The sequence below is a fragment of the Mastigoproctus giganteus genome, chromosome 1 (assembly GCF_048544385.1).
Source record: "Mastigoproctus giganteus isolate SK-2022 chromosome 1, ASM4854438v1, whole genome shotgun sequence".
NCBI classification, from domain to species: Eukaryota; Metazoa; Arthropoda; class Arachnida; order Uropygi; family Thelyphonidae; genus Mastigoproctus; species Mastigoproctus giganteus.
This window is the reverse complement of record NC_143575.1, coordinates 183,686,669-183,709,019: the sequence shown is the minus strand read 5'-3', so window position 1 is coordinate 183,709,019 and position 22,351 is coordinate 183,686,669.

Sequence of the window (22,351 nt, the reverse complement as noted above, 5' to 3'; positions counted from 1 at the left end):
CCTATTACTCGATCCTAACGTATATGAACCTCTACCTGATCCTCCCGTTAAAGTCTTGAAACGTCTGGAAGCAAATGTTAATAAACTTGTCCACGCATGGCTTAAAGATAAGAAGATCCCGACCGCGACTCACCATCTTCTGCGTGGTACTGGCTGTCAACTACCACAATTCTACGGATTACCAAAGATCCATAAACCGGGTATTCCTCTCAGACCTATAGTGTCTTGCTGCAGTGCCCCAACGTATGAACTGTCCAAACACATCGCGAGCCTCCTCTCGCCTCTTATAGGTAATACATCTCACACCGTTAAAAACAGCAGTGAATTCATTAACACCATTAAGGACATTTCAATCCCTGATAACTCTGTCATGGCATCATTTGACGTGGTTTCTTTATTCACCTCGATTCCCGTCCAACAGGCCGTGCACTGCGCCAGAAGGCTCCTTGAGAGCGACTTAAGCCTCCAATCAAGGACGTCACTATCCACTGATGACATCTGTACCGCCCTCAACCTATGCCTCTCTAGCAGCATCTTCACCTTTGAAGACTCACTCTACAAACAAGTACATGGCACTGCTATGGGTGCCCCTGTCAGTTCCGTAGTAGCTAACATCGCCATGGAAGATCTGGAGAAGCAGATACACCAGAACCCACCTACACCTATTACAACGTGGTGTAGATATGTCGACGATATTTTTACCATAATACCACGTGGTTCTGAAACGGTACTACTAGAATACCTCAACTCTCTATCCAATTTCATCAAGTTTACCGTAGAATCAGAGGTGGACGGTTCGCTCCCGTTTCTGGACGTGCTAGTGCATCGCGTAGGCCCACATCTAGAGACCTCAGTATACCGCAAACCCATGTGGTGCGGTCAATTCACCAACTACGGGTCCGGCCACGCTCCAAGCCATCTCAATAGCACTGCCCGCACCCTGTTCTCCAGGGCCTGGAGCCATTCCAGCACCGACACAATTAGACGTAACGAGATCTCCCGTGTGAAGGCGGACTTAACCAGATGCGGTTATCCATCCCATGTACTAAACAGATGCTTGTTACAGGCACAAGAGCTTACTTCCAACCCAAGACCTCCGAAGCAAGTCGGCATATCATCCGCCTACATTCCGTACTATCCAGGAGTGTCAGGACGTATCTCGAAGATCCTGAGAAGTTACAACATAAAATGTGTACAATTACCAGGTAGGAACCTACGTTCACTTGTCTCCAGTGTGAAGACCCCTGTCACACCTGTCTTACGCAGCAATGTAGTGTACCGTATCACCTGTAGGGCCTGTAACAGTTGCTACGTAGGTGAGACATCGAGACGTCTCCAGGATCGCCTCACGGAACACGACAGAGCAATCCGGCTTGCCGAAACTGACCAGTCCGCGCTTGCAGAACATTTTTGGGCTACCAACCACGATCTTGACCCCAAGCGCGACTTTGAGATAGTGGACCACGCGCGACACTTTCGCCACCGCCTATGGCTAGAGTCACTAAACATAATGAACAACCCTAAGGCATTAAATCGCCAGAAAGGCATGCGTATACATCCAATCCTGGAGACAACCGTTTTATTGATGGATGATCACTGGCGCAAGGCAGCACACGTCCGTGCTACAACAATGACGAATGAGTAACGTGCCACAGTTTGCTTGTAATGTATTTAAAAATTCTGTCAGTTGAGAAAGGGACACGAGTTCCGAAAGCTTCTGGAAATATTTTATTTTATTTTATTTTACTGGGTATACTTTAAATAAATATCTATAGAAATAGTTACCTTTGCCAACAAACTTAACCAAATTAGGCGCCTTTTCCTTCTCCGCCCAACCAGAGCATGCAGAACAACCTCTAAATCGGCACTTCAAGTATTGTAATCTCCGACAACCTGCCCTTGGATCTGTATAACGCCTTTTGCGACGAAGGCTGTCGTCGGAAGTTTCCAAACTGTGCCAAGCCCACTAGTCCACAGAATCCAAAGGTGATATCACAAGGAAATTCATTCCAGGTGTAGCCTTCCTTAATAAATATATCCTGACTTGGCTCACGCCCAACCTGGAAACTACCTTTATGCTAACGGGCTATGGATTTATCTAGCTCGACTTAGACAACTCGGCTTTGCTAAAGATGACGCTTGTATATGTAGGGAGACTGGAGCCATCTTATGCTGGATTGTGTCGCTTTGATCTCAGGCGATAACTTCTTCTGCAGTGCAATCTTTCAGCCCTCTAGCCTTTCCATTCCATGATCAACAACCTCCTACATTACTGCACGGCACTCTTCAAGCGGGAAAGACGCTTCTGATTATCGTTGCTCCACCTGCTCTAGATTAGAACGCTCCACCGGTTAATCGTCTTCTACCTTCTAACATGGATCTTCCAGACTCTCCTACTGCTAACCCCAATGGGGGTAGGATTAATATTTCTGCTGGCGCTTAAGAGCGCGGAATTTCGCCACGCGAAATTCGAGAACGGGTTTGCCAGTCCACGCGAACGGAATTTCGAGTGGACTGTCAAACCCTTTCTGAGTAGGACTTTGCATCTGCTGATGCCTCCTCTGGTGTGGAATGTCTAGGCCCCGACCCTTTCCTGAGGTCTGTTCTTACCCCTTGCGGGATAGACTGTTTCTCTCTACCGACCTTATGGCGATCTCTCTTCTTCTCAACCACTTTGTCTTATTGACTTTCTGCTGTCTTCATGTCATCCTTCTATTAGGATGTTCCCCACTAGTGGTTTCTTGACTTCCTGCGCGGGTAGCATAGTGGTATCATCACCGTCCTCCACACACCGGGTGGAAAAGGCCCGAGTTCGAATCCCGTCGATGACGCGAGGAACTTTAATGGGCTTTTTTCACTCCGTGGCTGAGTTCGTCGGTCTCAGGAGTAGATAGCAAGGTTTTTTCCCCAGAAACTGGGGTTTTTTGTCCAGCAAACAGACAAATCGACCATAGAACACACGCAATTAACAGACATAAGACACAGCACGGCAGATGAATTTAATTATTCGGGTGGCCTAAATATAATAGTTTGATTTCTTGACTTCCTAGTTGTCCCTGTGGTCTCAACTTTGTCTTACACTTTACTATCCTCACCCTCTTCCCTATTTCTTTTCATGGGTTCTCTCCCTCTTTGCTCTGCTGGAGAGGAGAAAGGACTCCGACAGGCGTCCTTCTATTGACCTGGCCCTGCTCCTTGTTCCGTGGACGGATGCTGGAATGCCCCTTCCTGGTGATAGGGCCTTCCAGTAACTAAGTGGCCAGATGAACAACACAGCAACACTCTGTTCACGATACCACATTACCCACACCCTCATCTGGCCATTGCAGATTTTGCTTCTTCACAATGACATTTCTCACGGTTTTGTGGGGAACCAGTGGGCCCGCTTACAGATACACACAATATCCACAATGTTCACTACATGCTGATCAGCTGGGTGGGCGTGTGGAAAGTGTGTAGAGATGCCTCGAAAAAGTACTGCTGGAATGCATTGTGCCAAAACTGAAGTTCGGAGGAGGTAGAATTATGACGTGGAGCTGTTTCTCTTGGTTCGGCCTAGGACCTATGGAGACTGTGCGGAAACCACGAAAGCTGACTCCTCCCTTAACGTTTCGGAAAACTCCATGCTCCCTACAATGTGGCAGCTCTGGTATAGACCTATGTTTACTTTAACGGGATAACGACTTAAACCAATGGTGCTGTTCGAGAACAGTTCATGGAGATGAATGTACAAAAGCTGGAATGGCCTGCGCAGAGTCAGATTTGAACCCTATCGAACACTTATGGGATGAACTGGAACGTTGGGTAAGGTCCAGAACAACATGTTCCATATCAGTATAAACGTTCTTATTTATAATCCGGCTCGACTAACAGGTCAGAGGAGTTTACAAAAAAACCATGAATACAATCTTTAATCGTATTTAGCAGTCACGAGCGTGAACTATTGCAATAGCACACACTCAAAGAGCGTGTGCTATTGCAATCTCGCTCTGACTACTCGGTTACGTCAGTCCTGACTGACCACTATTCTGCAAGAGTAATGGAGGTTATTTTAGTGAAGGGAAATGCAAGATCAGTAATTGAGAGTAGGGCTAATGAAGCCCTTGTGATCTTGCAAGAATGGACATTGAGGCATAGACTGCTGATATCAAAAGAGAAGACTGTTCAGATGTTGTTAAAGGGGAAATTAAGTATGAATAGAGTCCCATCTGTGAGGTTGATGGAGAGGCCTGTTCGGTATGCCCGAGTAGTAAAATATTTAGGTCTAAAATTAGAAGAAAGGCTCTTTTTCACCGAGCATGTCAAGTATTTAAAAGAGAAGATTTGTACATTATATGCCAAGCTTCGAAGAGTTATACGGAAAGATTGGGGTATTAAGGGAAGGGCATTAAATTTATTGTACGAATGTTTGTTTGTCCCTATAATATCTTATGGTGCTGGAGCTTGGGTTAATAAATTAAATAATGTTGTTATTCAAAAATACTTGATACAAGCACAAAGATTCGCTTTGCTTGGTATTACAAGGGCATGCCGGACGGTGTCTTCAGACGCCTTGCAGGTATTAGCTGGAAAGATGCCAGCCTATTATGTAGTACTTGTTGCAGGACTCTCATATTTGACAAAAAGAAATATCAAGAAAACTGTACTTGGTGTGAGCACATGTCCAGATGGTAATAAAGAATATACAAAAGCAGATGTAAAATTAGAGAAGAAAAGATTTGTGAATGAAATTAAGATAAAATGGCAGGAATATTGGGATACATCAGAAAAAGGGAGGCAAACATATATGTTTCTGCCAAGAGTTGATATAGTTGATTTTAGAAATAAGAGCTGGTTACAATTTGGATTACAATCAACATTTTTGGTAACCGGACATGGATTGGCTCATAAACTATATCAACTAAGTCTGCATGATACTGGATTGTGCTCTTGCGGTGAAAAAGAGACATCTGAACATGTCATGATGTATTGCAGTCAATATGCAGATTTAAGGCATACTCTAGAACTATCTTTGGGCATTCTGGAGAAGGAGCTCCTCTATGTTATGTTTAATGACCGGCGTCTCTTTACTTATTTTAATAATTATGTAAATAGCGTATTTAAAAGAAGAGTAAGATTGCTGGATAGTAGAGGCACGCCTCCACGTGGCAGGGATGTCAACTCGGGCTATCAAGATCAATAAAGATGAAACTTGAGATTGATTTTCCTAGCACGAGGCTAAGTTGCCGAGCGTTATTGTTTTGTTAATTTCTTTCTTTATGGTTTATTGCGTTGCAAAATTTAATAATATAATAAAAAGGATTTCAGTATAGACTTTATTTCCCATTTTAGAATTAGCCACGGATGAGCCTCGGCTCAGGTAGTGGTTTCTACAATGGAGGTCAGAATGGAATAGCACACACTCAAAGAGCGTGTGCTATTGCAATCTCGCTCTGACTACTCGGTTACGTCAGTCCTGACTGACCACTATTCTGCAAGAGTAATGGAGGACTATATCCGATGCGGTCCGTCGTTCGTTGGCAGGAGAGTGGACCATGTCGTATGGCGCAAGGGTGGACAGTGTCGTATGGCCCAAGGGAGACCGACACGCTATTCATGTGAGTAGCGGTAACGTCAACGTGAAAACGTTAAACCAAATTCTGTCCGGATACGGTACCCTGTTTTAAAATGAACACAAGATGAAAGAAGAATTAAATTTTCTATTTGTACTTCGGGGCGGGCGCATAGGAACACAGGAGTTTTACATGATAACACAGTTCAAGAACATTACTGTATTTTGTACTATCACATGGAATGCACTATACGCATGAGTAACTCTACTATATCAGTGCAGAATTAGAATTTGGGGAGTACAATGTGTACAGAAAGGATAGAAAGAACAGAAAGGGAGGAGGGGTTATGCTGTTAGTTAAGAAACACAAAATCTAAGGAAGTGCATCCAATTGATGTTGATGGACAATGCAATGTTGAGTCTGTTTGGTGTGACAAGCACTGGGAAAGGAAAAATGACTCTGAGTAGCTGTGTGTTATAGTTTTAATGAATCTGATGAGTATAATGAGCATTTGTGCAGAGAAATAGAGTGGGCCAGTAAATCAGAATGTCTTATAATGGGGGATTTTAACTTTACAGATATTGACTGGAACTTGTGCGTTGATCATTCCCACACTAGCAAGACTTTTGTGAATTTATTGGATGACTGTTTTCTACAGCAATATGTTTGAGAGGCAACCAGAGGGAGTAATACCCTTGATCTGATTATCAGCAGTGATTATTCATGCATTAAGAATTTGCAGATAAAGGAACCACTGGGTGACAGTGGTTCCTCACATCAGTGCATCACAATGTACTGATGTGGGAATTACTTAAAGATGTAACTACCATCAAGGCTAAAGGGAAGGGCTCTTGCTTTCGTAAAGGTGACTACAAGGGTCTCAGTCAGTTTTTAAATTCTGTACAGTGGGATCAACTTATGATGTTACCAACATTAAATTCTAAACATTAAATTAAATTTTAAATTCAAAATTAAGTCCCTTCAGGGACTTAATTTTGAAGGCTACTAGGCATTTCATTCCAACTAAGAAATACTGTTCAATGTTTAGGCCTAAATGGATGTCAGATGAACTAATGAGGCTCGTGGCACAGAAGAAAAATACAATGTATGGGACGCATATAAAGTATCAGGTGACACAGAAGCCTATGGCAGATATAAACTAGTCTGTAATCAAGTCACAAAGGAGGTTAGGTAGGCGAAGGCAGATTACTAGAAATCCTTGGCAAAGGATGCAAAGAAAAACAGCAAAGAGTTCTTTACTTATGTAAACTCTAGAAGGAAAGAGATGAATCCGATTGGACCACTTAACATAGATGGGTTGACTATTGATGATCATGCTAAAGTAGCTGATAAACTGAATAATGAATATTTTGCATCTACATTCACGCATGAGGAGTTATTCAATGAGGGGAGTGCCAGACGTTTATCAAACTAACAGGGAGCTAAGTGATTTTGTAATAACTGAGAGAAAAGTGGAGGAGAAATTGTTGAAGTTAAACATAAAAAAGGCACGTGGGGGGACGGGATCTATCCAGTTATATTAAAGGGGGCAGAAAAGGAAGTACGCGAACCCTTAACTATAATTATGAGAGCTTCCTTGGACTCAGGGAGGTTCCCATGGACTGGAGGTGTGCAAATGTCTCACCAATTCACAAAGGGGGTTCAAAAGGTGACACAAGTAACTATAGACCTGTTAGTTTAACTTGTATTCCGGGTAAAATAATGGAATCACTGGTTAAAGAAGCATTGCAGGATCATCTAGACAAGACTGCAGTAATAGTTAAGACACAGCATGGGTTTGTTAAAGGGAGGTCTTGTCTGACCAATTTGATTGAATACTATAATGTGGTCACAAAGGAACTGAATGCCAAAAATAATTTTAATATCATATACTTGAATTTCAGGAAAGCTTTTGATACTGTTGCACATTGAAGACAGCTGTACAAATTGTAGAGGTATAGTATTAAGGGTAAGTTGCTACAATGGATATAGGGATGGTTGAGTGGGAGACAACAGAGAGTGGTAATCAATGGACACTGCTCTTCGTGGAGAAATGTTATTAGTGGAGTTCCCCAGGGTTCGGGTGTTGGGCCCATTGTTGTATTGTATATTTATCAATAATATTGATGACGGTATATCAGGTTTAATATCCAAGTTTGCAGATGATACAAAGGTTGACAGGGCTGTTAAGGAAAGTTAAGACAGTATGCTACTCCAACTGGATCTAGATAAGTTGGGCAAATGGGCTGAGAAGCGGCAACTGAAGTTTAACATTGACAAATGCTTTTTTTTTTTTTTTTTTTGGTAGTTGTTGGCGCATCGGCTTCTGTGGCCATATTGCACCTCCCAAGGTTTTTGCAGTACTTTGATCCAAGCCCGAGGCGGGAATCGAACCCGCGACCTTTGGGTTGCCGGGTAGGTACTTTACCCACTCGGCTAGTTGACAAATGCAAAGTACTGCATATGGGTAGAAGTAACCCCAGAGAAACGTACCAACTGTGTGGTACTACACTCAGGGAAGTGGAAAGTGAAAAAGACCTGGGGGTAACTGTGCAGTCAAATATGAAGTTCGCTGAGCAGAGCAGACGGGCTGCCAGGGCAGTCATGGAGTCTTGTCAGTGATATATAGGAATTTTGCTAGTAGGGACAGGGAGGTGATTATCCCGTTATACAAGGCAATGGTCAGGCCACACCAGAGTACTGTGTACAGGTCTGGAGGCCTCATTTTAGGAAGGATGTAGAGTTGCTAGAACGAGTACAAAAAAGGGCAACAAGATTGGTGAGGGGAACAAAGTGGTGCTCTTACGAAGAAAGGCTTAAGTTCTGCAAATTGCAGCGCCTGGAATGTAGGCAGCTGCGAAGTGATCTGATTGAGGTGTATAAGGCATTGAATTGGTGGAGCAAGCTGAATGCTGATAGGATTTTTCCTTTTACTCAGATTAAGAATTTGATGGGGCACAGATTCAAATTGAGGAAATACAGGTGTAGAATAGATGTGCGGGAATTTGCCTCAGTGGGTAGTTGTTTGGTGGAAGAGACTTCCATCTTTTGTTGTGTAAGTTGATTGCCTAAATAAATTTAAGGCTGAGCTGGACAGGCATTTGGAACGAATGGAGGGGTGAAATGGGAGGGTTTTTTTTTTTTTTTGGCTGATGCTGCATAAGCTTGCTTTCTTGCATCATATGTCTCTACTAATGCTAATATCACTGGCCACTCGACTACAGTCGCCAGCTTTTTGAAAAGAAAAAGTATTTTTAATCTTCTAATCTTCTAGAAAACGCTTCTTAGTTTACTTTTGGATCTATCAGTAGAAAGTATAAACAAACAAGTGGCCCGTATTTATAATGCAAATGAAGGAAGTGGAAATATAATTAAGCAAGAACATATTACTCAAGTACACCTTGTTCCTTTATGAACCCCACCACCACCTCCAAACACAAAAAGAGTAGCTTTAACTGATAATTATCTGGCATGTTTACAAGGTCGAGGTCCAAGTTAAAATGGTTAAAAATTCTATAAAAGGGGTCTCTTCTTTATAAATAAACAGCAATTCCATGATAGAGAACAGAAAACAAAATAGCATTACTGAATCTGTTTACTATAGTCTGGTGATGGATAACTGCCATTATCAACGTGGATAGCCCTACTAGTAAGTTTTAAATTATCTATTCCAAATTACGGAATTTTTATATTACTAAATGGCATTTCTTATGTTGAAATGTCGCCATCTGAGATTAAGTAACTTTAAAAAGATTTCAAATAAAACAAAATCCATAAATGGGGAAAACCCATCAGGGTAACAATTCTACACTTACCTGAAAGAAGCAGAAGTACAAAAGCAGTTCCCATTCTTTCGTTCCTACTGACCTTCTTCGTTTCCTAATGAGATAAAATAAAAAGAGTTAGCACACATTTCGGCAATAAAAAAACATCTGTATTGGGGGGTGCAGGGAAGAGTGAGTGATCGCAATGTCACCTACCTTCTAGGTCAACCACATTTCACGAAATACAGAAAAAGCGTAACATCAATCCTATTGCTAAAGGAATTAGCCTCAGGGGTGAAACACCGAATAGGATCCCATGTGAGAATGGGTGTCGAGTCAAAGCTCGTGAATAAAGTAGAAATAAGAGTAAGATAAGATTCGGTTTTTATAGGGCTGCCCATGTTAGTAGAGCACAGCTGGTGAACCACATTATCCAGTTCATCAGATAGAAGATAAGTCGCTCAAAGTAATTTGAGCGACTTATCTTATTATTATTATTTTCTAATAAGCCGAATAGAGAGGGATGAATCAACGTTGTATGCACCTGGGGTAAAAGAATGTGTCCCCCCCCTTTGAAGTTTTCATCAAGTTTTTCATAAATTATTCTTGAGATAATTTTTATGCTTTCTAGAGAGTAATAATAGTTACTCCACATTATTAAACCTATAAATCGGAGTAACTTCGTAGCTAATCTGAATGGAGTTTCAATTCTGTATCCATTTCGGATTCTTTTACATGGCGATTATTAGCAATAAAAACGAGAAAAAAAATATTTATTTATTTTTTTTTTTTTCGCTTTCGTTCGGACAGTTTTAACATATATTTGGTGGTTGTTTAAGGATGCAGTCAAAGACCTCCAGTTGAGGCTGTAGTTAGCCGATCTCGGAAGGAGGGTTTGTTTGTTGTTGGGTTTTATTGGCGCATTAGCGACTAAGGCTATAATGCGCCCTCGGAAGGAGGGAATAGGATTTCCCCTATTCCGAGTTTTTCAGCCAGCAAAACAATGCTGATTAGTCCAGGACCATTGTACTTCTACAGATAAAATATACTAGTACAGACATGAGCATCAAGCTTAGGTGCCGCTGAAATAACAGTAATTTGTGTAAAAGAGTGTACCCCCCTCTCTGTCTTCAGTTATATAACAGTTATATTACCATTAAAATATTACATTAAAAGTAGATTCCGTATATTGACATATACGGAATCGACTATGTTGAATTACTATGTTTTTTTTTTAAATATATTCTTATATATATATATATTTTTTTTAATTATTAGAATTTTTTTTAAAAATATATTCATGGTTTTCTTTTGTTTTAAAATAAAAAAAATTAAATATAATCAAAAGGTAATAAATATGTTTGCTACTTATAGCTATAGTTAATTTCTCGTATTCTTCCGAGATTTTATTTACGGTTGGTTTTAGGTGTTCCCACTACCAAACAAACGTTTATGGATTCACTGGTGTGCCGAAGCCTAGGTGATTTATCACCTCCCTCCTCAAGAGAACCGTGGAAGTTAACCTTGTATCTGAAATTTATTATTTTAATACTAGTGAACACTAGATGGCACTGCTCCAGCCAAAATCACCAAAGCCCACTGTTCCATCTGCTTTGGTAGGTATATTTCGACAATTCTCATACTGTCGCAACTTATTTATTAAGGTGTTTCCTCCCAGTTCATAATTAACCCGAATAAAGTTGTACACAAGGCTCTTTCTTCTGTTGAGTTAATTGGTTTTTCATTCTAACTTATCTTGCGGAATGACTCCGGTTCATTCCACCCACATTTACCGCTCGTTACTAATTCACTAGTGGACAAGGACAACTAGAGCGACACTGAATGCCTTTTAGCGAGGGGAACGGTTAAACGGAACTTGACGTTGGGAAAGTAGACATTTTCAGGGGCGAATTTCTTTGACGATTTAATTAAAGAAATGCTTGAGAAGTTATTGATCTTACCTCATTCTCCGGTCTGGTAGCAGTGTCACACCAAAGAAATGTTAATTGTTAAGTGTTAAAAGAAAGAGCGTGTGTCCTATTTATGCTAATCAGAAAATGTACGTATGTGAATATGTGCATAATGCAGATTAATAATAATAATTTAGTATGTTACCTATATAGTATAAATACATATACCTAAATATATATATACCGGTACCTAAAACTGAAGTATAATTGCATAGAACAAACGGAAGGAGGTAAGATAAAGAAAATAAAAATAGTGCCAACTGTTCGTACTCTGCCTAAGTTAGATTCTCTGAGCACCCAACAGAATATGTATGCCAGTGGTTCCCAACCGGTGTGCTGCGAGATTAGGAAAAATTCCATTGAGTTCGATGGCAATCACTGTTTCGGTGTGCTGTTAATATTCGCTTTTAACTTAAAGTGTGACTTGAGTGACAAAAGATTGGGAACCACAATGCGAGTAGTTTACATGAATTGGCAAATCATTAAAAAGTTTAACAGTGGACATTATAACGTTTAAAATCTTTTTCAGATGCCCTCATGGATGGATTGCACAATAGTAAATTTAGGCACTGAGAGGAAGTGACCTTCAGTACCAGTCAATAAAAATTAGTGTTTTTGTTATACACCTATATTGAAGGAAAACTGCAAATGGTCGGAAAGGGTGCACACGAAAGAGGCTATGGAGAGGAAACAAAGGCGATACCTACGTGCTGAACGTCACCGTGGATATGTTTTCTCGAGAAAATAAAAGTGTCGGCCATTAGAGAGATTGGCGGAAAATATGAACTGGTGGATAACGTATGTTGAAGAGTATATGAAAATTGCTAAGATACAAGTAGCCGTACTCATCCTGTTAACTCCCCCCGCTCACAACCTACTTGAATAGGACGCACACCACAGAAACGATGGGCTCACTGGATGGAAAAGGCACTGGACCGCCCTCCCTGATGATGGAAACAGGATCAACAGACCAGACCCATCCGGGATGCAAAAGAGACACTCCACGAGACACTACCCTGGTCGGGTATATAACCCATAAACGTGACTGACCTCAACCTACCTGGATGGACACATAGCCCATGAATGACATCGGGGCACTGGTTCCGACTGCTTCGTTGGACCCATATCTTTTTCCCCACCTTGAACAGCAGATTTCCTGCCAGTGCGCCAACTGAGCTGGGCACTCTTTCCTGGCTTTCTTTCCACTCCACTTCCCTGGCAGGGGGGGAAGGTGCCTGTCCTCTTGTCTCTTCCCTTCCTCGCCACCCCCATTTTTACTTCTGGTGGGGCATGGGCATGCCCCACTGACACCTATTGGGATCGCCTTCCCTATTGACTCCATATTTCTGTCTCCCCCCCAGTCTTTAGTCTCCCTCCCCTACTCTATCTGTACACAAGCGATTGCCCTACACGTACAAATTTAATCATGTCCAAATTACTGTTTGCCAATAGTTTCGGCCTTTCAAATCCTAGCGCTCTTATCCCCCCCCCGCACGCGAAAGATCAAAAATTTTTTTTTTTTTTTTTTTTTTAAGGTCCTAGCCACTGAAATCTCAGGAAATTAGGTGGCAGGACCTGCCAGAGTAAATAATTATAATGCTGGTATATCTGGCCTGCCTCCACGGAGCTGAGTGTAGATAACGTTGGGCCTCAGCAGGGGTCCAGCGGCTAAATAGCCAGAAGAACAACGGTACATAACACTATACGTACACAATATCCCCACACTTTTAAATCTCTGCCTTTCCAATGAACTGGCACACCTACAATGAAAGCAACGCGGAGATGGGGGAAACCCCTGGTGCCGCTTGACACTAAATACACTCCCCCCCGCTCAATTCGGCCCATCAAATCCAGCCAGTAAAATCATCTCTAGTAATATATTCATTGAACAACAATCTCACACAGGCCACTTCTACAACACAGGAAACTCAAATCCTATCTCCAACAAGTACACTAATTTGATAAAACTTTTGATCCATAGCTCAGGTTTCACAGCAAGGGCTGCATCTTAAGATATATCGATTAAGGTGGTAAATGAAACACCTGTTGCTACGTTATCAGATTTTTGTATCAAGCCGTATTCTGTGGCGTAGAATTTTGGGGATCCCCCACCCCACAGTACTGACAACAATCCTTGAAATGCCCAGACTGAAAAAAAAAAAAAAAAAAAAAAATTAAAGAAAAAAGATGAAGAACATAAAGATGATTACTACAGTTAAAATGTTGGCAGGGCTCAAAATATCTGAAACGTGTGACTGGCGGATTCAACACGCCTCCTCTCAGGGTTGCCCCGTCACTCTCTACTGTGAGAACTACCAACTTCCTCAAAAAATTCAGGATCTAGATGCTGATTACGTAAAGTTCGCTACAAATAAGGTATACAAGCTAAAACCTCTCAACTAGAGCTGGACCTCTCCGAAACAGGAGGGCTTGAAATGAAAGTGCTTCACTTGTACTGACTCTATCACAGACATCCGAGACATAAAATGCTATATCAGCTCTTTTGTGCTCGTTTCTTCTGAAGTGCGTATAGAGATTTACTGTAATACTTATCGCTCGCTCGTTCATCAATATGAAGGCGCCCAAAGACGGTGTTTAAAATGCAACTGCAAAGGAAAACTGCCACCTGTGTAGCGTACTCTTCAAACCACTATTGTGTCATATATAATTGTGCTTACTTGCTTCTCTGTTATGATTCTTCTCCTAAATTTATTTTCACGTATAACTGTATGTATATGAATCTCTGAAGTTAGTCAGTCCCCTCCCTGTCATCACATCCTTCCCTCCACACAACGGGCTATAAACCTCTGATGTGCCGTTATGAGCACAATTAGATGAGGGTTTATCTATGGGGAACATGTTCGGTATGTAATGAGGTGTACAAATTTGTATGGCATAGGATTTTCAAATTGGGTTCCGTTTCTAATAATGAGAGAGGGAGAGAGAGAGAGAGATGATTTTACGATCTTCACTTGTTTCAGTTTCTTTTAATAAAAGTCAGGCAGATCTTTGACCCGATTCTCAGTGAATTAATCGTTTTGATGCGTGATTTTATTAGTTGAAGTTACTCTCAGGACTGATAATATCATAAATTAAAAAAAAAAAAAAAAAAAACCATCTGTTTCACCAACAAAAAATAATGAATTAATTGGGCCAGTTTCCTTACCCTAAGCTAAAACTGATATTTGGAAATATTCCGATGATAAAATAACAAGTTAAGCAATGTGCGCATTGCGTTACATTTTTCGTGAATTTAATTATCGAATAACGTATTTCAGAGGTTAAAACTTTCATACTGTATTCAAAAAGTGTTTATCAATACTGGGCCACGTGAAGTTCACATGATGGGTATCATGAGATTCATATGGCACGTTTTTTTTGGGGGGGACGGGCGGGTAGATCGAGTGCATATAGGTTATCGATATGAAATTTGATACAAAGGCTCAAATAGACAGCTCTTCTGTGTTTCTATGGAGGGTCCCTCCATAGAAACGCAGAAGAGCAGTCCTCATATTTCTCAAAATTTCAAATCTACAGAATCGAAACTTATCCTATGTGCATCGATTTGCACTCATCTATTTTGGTCACTCTTCTTTGAACCTTTTCTGAAGAATTTCTTTGTAGCTTTTTATATAGGTGCAGACATTATTTTATTATTATTATTATTATCCGTTTATTTCCATAAGGAAACCACCCCGGGACGGCAAAGTGCCAGGAGGGTGCTAAGTACAAATCAGGGTACGAGATACTACGTGCAGTGGGTTACATATACTGAACACGTAGTCTCGTCCCGAAATATTATATACACATTTTATGTTTAATATATATAGTATATATATATCGATCTGCCAACCCGCACTGGACCAGCGTGGCAGATTATGGTCCATTTCCCTCAGCATGAATTGTTGAGGAGGCTTCCACCCTGCAGTGGGTTGATAATGGCTGCACTTTACTTTTTTTTTTTATATATAGTATTTACACATTGATGATTCTGTACATACATTATACAACTGATATATTTACAATTCACTAATAATTCCATCTATAAATTACATATTTACATAACTGTTACAGAAGGTATATTTTTACAGTCAACAAATTATTATTGTTCTGAAAGCAGAAAGTTTCTCTTTTACTCTAAATTCTTTGGTACTTTGCAGCCGATTCATATTTTGGTAAGTCTGTACGAATCCTGGAAGATCTCTTTCCGGTATGTTGCATCCTCACACAGTTTTTCGGCATCTATGTGTAGTGAGTTAAATATTTTCGCTGCATTTGATGGGAAGAATCTTTGCAGGCTACTAAGATTGTTCAGGACTGGACGCAGTGGATTATTTACTTCCCCGCAACGTCTAGCAGTGACACGCGGTTTGACTAGAATATTATCCAGGACTGGAGCATCCACTCTGCCTGTGAGCATTTGTGCGAGAGTGTGTATGTTCCTGTTAATTGTCCGCTGCATCCAGGGTGTGATGTTAAGGTTTGAGTAGAGAATGGCCCTTGAGATAGTAAAAGGGTGGCCAGCAATTCTGTTAAGCCATCGCAAGAACCAGTACTCGATCCCAAGGACGGACTTATAATGTGAATCTGGAGCTGATGACCAGATTTGCGAGGCATACATTGCAATTGGCAGGACACACATTAAAATGTACTTGGTCGCTAGCTGAGGATCCCTAATTCCTACCAGTTCCTGTCTAGTAGCCCATAAAGCGGCGAATATTTTTGTCTTCATATGGGCGAAGTGTTGAGCAAAGGTGAGTCTGTCATCCCACTTAAGACCCAGGTCCAGGTGAGAGTGCACTTTTACCACATTAGACCCATTCACAGAGATCGAGATGTCATTTTTATTCTGCTTGCAAGTTATGGTCATTTGGGCAGACTTCTGCGCATTAATACGGAGCCCGATGCAATCCAGGTAGCTCTCAAATTCTCTGATTGTGCTATTTGCTATCTGACAAATACCTTCTGCTGATTCATGGTCTTTGGAAGTGATGAAGAATTTTACATCGTCAGCATATGTTATAAAATTGTAGTACCGTGCAAGAAACGGCTCCAGGGCGGCCGCGAAGAGAGTAGCCGAAAGAACATCACACCTGAATATAATATTCTAAATTAGGTCTGACCATAGTCTTTTACAGAGATACACTGGTGTTCAAAGAAAGTGCATCACCCCTTAAAATCGTAATTGTCGTCCGAATAATGTAAGTATATGGCAATATTTCTTACAGATTGCATCAGATAAGATTGATACGCGTAGGTGATGACGTAATATTGCATCATCTGTTACTTTCAGCTATATAAGCACGATCTCCAAGGGTTGCAGTCATTCCTTGCGTGTGTCAGGATGGCGAGTTACGTGCAGTTGACGCCACGAAGAAAGATTGCTTACAGAGTGTCTTGTAATCAGTTGACGGCGCTTCCGTAGCCATGTGGGCAGGAGCAGCAGTGCGTAGCACACGCTTCTTGGTTAGACCGGGGTTCGAGACTGTGACCTCCAAATACGGGAGGTCAGGAAATGACCACCGCATATCCCAGGAGCAATATGGCCTTAGTTGCTAATGCTCCTAAAAACCAAATAACAACAACAATCAGTCTACAGTAAGTAGATTTCTTTCCAATTTCAATAATACTGGTCCTGCTGATAGAAAAAAAGGAACCGGACGCAAACGAGTTTCTACGCCAAAACAGGACCGCGTTTTAAAGCGCTTATGCCTTAAAAACCGTAAAGCGTCTTCGTCTAAGCTGAAAAGAGAATGGGAAGAACATACAGGAGTAGCAGCAAGTGCAGTAACAGTCAGATGACGCCTCTTCAAAAAGAGACTTCTAGCCCGTCGTCCTAAGAAGTCCCTCCTCACACAAAAAATGAAAAAGGCCCGATTAATTTGGTGTAAGGAGCATGTAAATGACTCTGATGGGAGAGAAACGATTCGCCGTAGACGTGGTGAAGAATACCATCCAGACTGTATGGTGTCTACAGTGAAATTCCCTACCAGCCAAATGATATGGGGGTGCATTTCGTATCTCGGAGCAGGTCCACCTGCAGTTTATGAAACGTTCCGTAAATGCCAATGGATACCTCGCTATATTGGAAGGCATATTGCTGCCAACCATTAGAGACCACTTCAACCTGCCAAGTAACTGCATCTTTCAGGACGACTCTGCTCCTTGACATCGAGAGAAAAGTGTAAGTAGGCACTTCTGTAGTTACTTTAGCTTCATTTCTGCATTAGAGGTTCGACAGTAAGGTGTTTACATTTGTTACAGGTGAAAAAATGGTTAGAAGAACGGTCCATTACGACTCTTAGTTAGCAAGGAACAGCCCGGACCTGAATCCTATAGAGAACTGTTGGCATCGTGTGGAATCTGCAGTTGCCAGAAAGAAACCAAAGACCCTCCGTGAACTTCAGAAAGCCATAATTCTTGTTTGGAACCACGAACTATCAGTTGATTATCTTCAAAAATTGATCTTGTCGATGCCTCGACGGTGTGCTGCTGCCATCAAGGCCAGAGGCGGTTCAACTAAATATTAGTTTGCAACTGGTGAACTTTTCATTTTGTTTTCCATTTAAAATGATAAACTGAAGCAAATTGAGGGATTCTGATAACATTTCAGCCATAATTGTCGTGTTTACCAAAACTGTTGTATAAATGTTTCAAATGCTCATTTTGGAATATTTTGAGAGCACCTGTCAAATATTACTTAGCTTTGCCTTAACTATTAATAAATATCTTTTGTTTATATTTCTATTTGTGATGTAATGTAACATACCATCGCGAAAAAGGGTTAGATATGTGAAATTTCTAGGTGATGCACTTTCTTTGAACATCAGTGTATAATAACGTCCTTTTTCCTAATAGCAAATGTCCCATTTATCATGGACAAACACCATGTGCCGCCTTCCTAGATGCCTTTAATTTTATTATATTCAGCAATTTTCACCAGAAACAGAGCATTGTGTTGGCACACAATATCTTGAAATATGTGGCCGCATACTTTGAACCCTTGCCTAGAAATAAAATAAGGGTGCTTACTATATTGCTATTACGGCAATAAAAACTGTATTCGGTGTGTTGAGCATTTCGTACATTCATTTTATCAACTGTTCTACTCTGTGGTTGCGCTAATTTCAGTAAGTGGAGTTTCTCGTTTCCCCATCCTAAATGGGGCGGGAGAAATTCATGCCGCTAAGTTTCCTTATCCCCGTCTCATAATATTAAATGTCTTCTTTTGAAATGGCTAATCCATGTTAAACGACACGCACAGTTGGATCCTCTAAGAGCTATAGAGCAGGTAACCGCACACTTCAGATGCCGTAGAGAGTGTGCTTAACTTTCCTATAATTTTAACGCGTCTGCTCGAGGGCAAACTTTTGTTTATCTGGAGGGCGCTGACCCACTTCGTAATTGCTTCAAGAGACCACCAGCTGAACAGTACAGGCGGTTGGTGGCCCCCACATGGCTTTTCGTTCCCTCAGCATTAATTTCGCGGAGAATTTGCATACTTAACTTTTGATGCGGGGTTTAAAGATTTTGGGTATAGATGGGCAACTATCATAAGACTTGTTTCGAAATGAAAATCACACCTCTTCCTGTAAGAACACCACTGGAGTTCTAGATGGCATTATGCTCCCTGAGAACATACGATAAATAAGACAATTGCTATTTTTCTAATTACTTCCTTAATTAGCTTAATTAACCCTAAAGTATAATCATTGCCGCACACAAGCGGTTGTTTAAATAAAATTAACGAGAATGCTATAGTAGAGCGCCTTAGTGGCAGATTTGGTGTCAAATATTTCACCGTTGATGGACAACGGTTTAGTAGTGTGCTAAGACTATATTTTGGACTTCTTTCAATAAAATATTGATGACTTTTCAACATTATCACTGTTTGCGTCATATGATTATATTATACGTATTTTAGGCTATGGACTAACTTTTATTACTTTACAATTAATCATGCCCCAGTATCTTATTATCTTATCCACTCAGTATAAAAAAGTGCTGCCCCCTAAAAGTATTGATTTATCAGAGCTTTGATATACAAATAGGTAAGCTACAAAGGCAAGAAATTATAAAATATATCAAAAGAAAAGATTGTTATTTAATACAGAAAACCAGCATGCATCAAACTGAAGTATGGTTTCCTCTGGCAGCGGTGCAAGCCATTAAGTTTAGCATTGAGTCAGAAAGATGCCTGAATCATTAAGAGAATATCGGGCACCTTTTGACGTTAAAAACGTTTTTACTGGCGTTATTCCAAAAATTTTGTAACGAAAAACCGTCATGCGAAAAGCGTTACGAAAATTTATTCCAGTTTAATTTATCTTCTACTGGACCAAATTTAATGAAATTTTGCACGAAGCTTCATCTTAGCTCCATACTAGAGGAAAAACTTTCAAACCTCTGAAAATTGCAGTAGTTTTCTGATTTGAATTCTTCTCGCAGCCTTCTATTACTGTTTGGGAACCATGGAAACGGCCCCTGCTTGACGGAGCTGTTCCATCACGAAAGGGGATGGAAGGGGTTTACTAGGAACGTGCCATTAAAAGAAAGGGTGATTGTTTATGGGGGAGAGAACACGGTCATCTGGTAGCGTATCACTCTAAAATAGCTCATCTGGAAAAATATTAAATGACGTCATATTTCTTTTAAGACGTCATCAAAATGTTGCGCGTCACGTCTGATTTAAAATAAACTCTAGTTGATCTCACATGAAAGAAACTTTCTCGATTTGTCCTTTTTCGCCACTTCGCCACTCAACCGCGCTTTCGTTTTTTTTTTTTTTCTCTGAGGCTGGAAAAGAGTTCTGTACATTTATGAAAACATTCTTCAACTTGGACATGTCATCAGATCTTTCGATAAATACTACACGTAATGGAACAACTATAGATGGTATATTTAGTTGTGAACCCTTCAATGTAAAAATTATATATCCTACTTTAGTTATCACAGACCAATACTTTCAGTAACCGATATGTAATCTTTCTATACATTAAAATAATTTTCCTCCTAGTGATATTTATTCAGCCAATGGGAGAAGAGGGATGCGGGTTACGTGGAAATACATAACAAATACAAAAATACGTAACAGAAGCTCGTTTTACTGTGGTAAAACGAGCTTCTGTTTAAGAGTGATCATGCGCTATGTTTATCTAACATGACCACCACGCGGTATCATTCTTGATTTCCATATGTAACGTATTTATTTAAATAAACTAAATGCAACAAGGCATAATATTTTAAGATTCTATTTCTATATAATATCGGTGTAGAAACACCATAGACAAATCTTGAAGAAAAACTACGATCGTAGTGTGAAAGGCACCCACCGATGAAAAGCCAACTAGCTTTGAAACGGTGCCCACCGAGACTAAGTGACAATATTCTCTATTAGCGAAGCGTTACTTATTCGAGGTAGTGCAATACATGGCAACTCGTTGTGAAGGATGAGCACAGTATGAAATACAGATGAAATGATGCCTTTCACACTACGATCGTAGTTTTTCTTTAAGAGCTGTCTATGGTGTATCTACTCTGATATTATATAGATATCTGATATTACTATCTGATATTATATAGATATAGTAACGCATTTATGTATTCAGCAAGCTCAGCAAAAGAAACACACAGTGTCGAAAGCTTCTGTATTTTATTTTATCAACAGAAGCGAGCAGGGGGGCAAAGCCCCTAGTTATTATTAATAAAATAAAAACATTGTTATATTATTATCCATAAATTTTATTAATATCTGAAAATTTAAGCGTTTTTAACGCCTACCGATGACTCTTAAATGTAAAACACGTTAAATATGCTAGCGGCAGCACATTATGTACCTGGTACAGAATGAGGGATGGAGATCAAAATTTCCATCCCTCATTCCCTCCATGCTTGAGATAGTTCCCTTAAAAATCAATGATTCTGGCTGGTTTAGGCATGGTTTCAAATGTAATACGAAACATAGAATATGAAAGCTGAACACAATGGGATGTGGCGAGAGGAAGTCAACGGTGCACAAGGTGAGTGAAATTATCTTAAGTACAGTTCCAGATTTAGGCAAAAGCCAAATAAGCTGCGGCTTGGTGCCTCGTTGTTTCCTTTTGTGATGGCAAATATCACCCTGTTTAAGTATTTACAGAAACGTCGTCGATCTCTACCTCTTTTTAATAAAGAAGAAACGAAAATCTCAGCATATACAAGAATATCTGGCAGTCAGAGACCCACACTATGTTAGGCACATAGAATAGAGCGAATTGCATTCCAAAAGTTAGTAAAGCATGGAGGAAGAGCTGTTTAGATGATTGGAATATGGAAAAAGGTTTTATGATATGAAAAGCCACAGAATGTATAGTCCAAATATATTTTCTTTAGGGAGTAATGGATTTATGTATCGATAACATACGGCATGAAATTTTTGTTCGACTTCCCGATTCAGAAGAGTTCAGTAATGCTTTTTAATTTCGTTTTTACATTTATTAAATTTTACAGAAAAATTAATACTGCCTAATTATGCTGCTAATTCTTTTTTTTTTTTTTTTTTTAAGAATGCAAATGTATCGGTTTTTTTTATCACAAATATATTGCAAAAAAAGCATCACTAGAGGATTAAAAAGCCAGAAGCACAACTGTGATTATTATTCTTTCACGGTATGGAGAAGACCTGGATTCCAGTCCCAACGATGAAAATCACCATAACGAGAATTTTTCGCATCGAATTATCCGATCTCGGACGAGAGTTGAAAATTTTTCTTCCTCTTGGATCCTGCAAGGATATATTGAATTTGCAGACAAAATACACTGCTGCCTCAAGCTTTTGTCTCAAATCAAATGCTAAAATAACCCGAATAAGAAAAATCAAGTTCCTTTTTTAATGTATAATCGGTCAGTTATATATTACAAATTTATATTGCACATTACATTTCATTAAAAAAAAAAAGTTTAAGAACTGAAATAGTGCTTGGAGAAGATGGGGGGGAAAGCATGGGCTCTTCCAACAGAACAATGTGCCTCCTCACAGAGCCGTGGTGACAAGAACGTGGTTCGAAGAACATTCCGCAGATTTTAC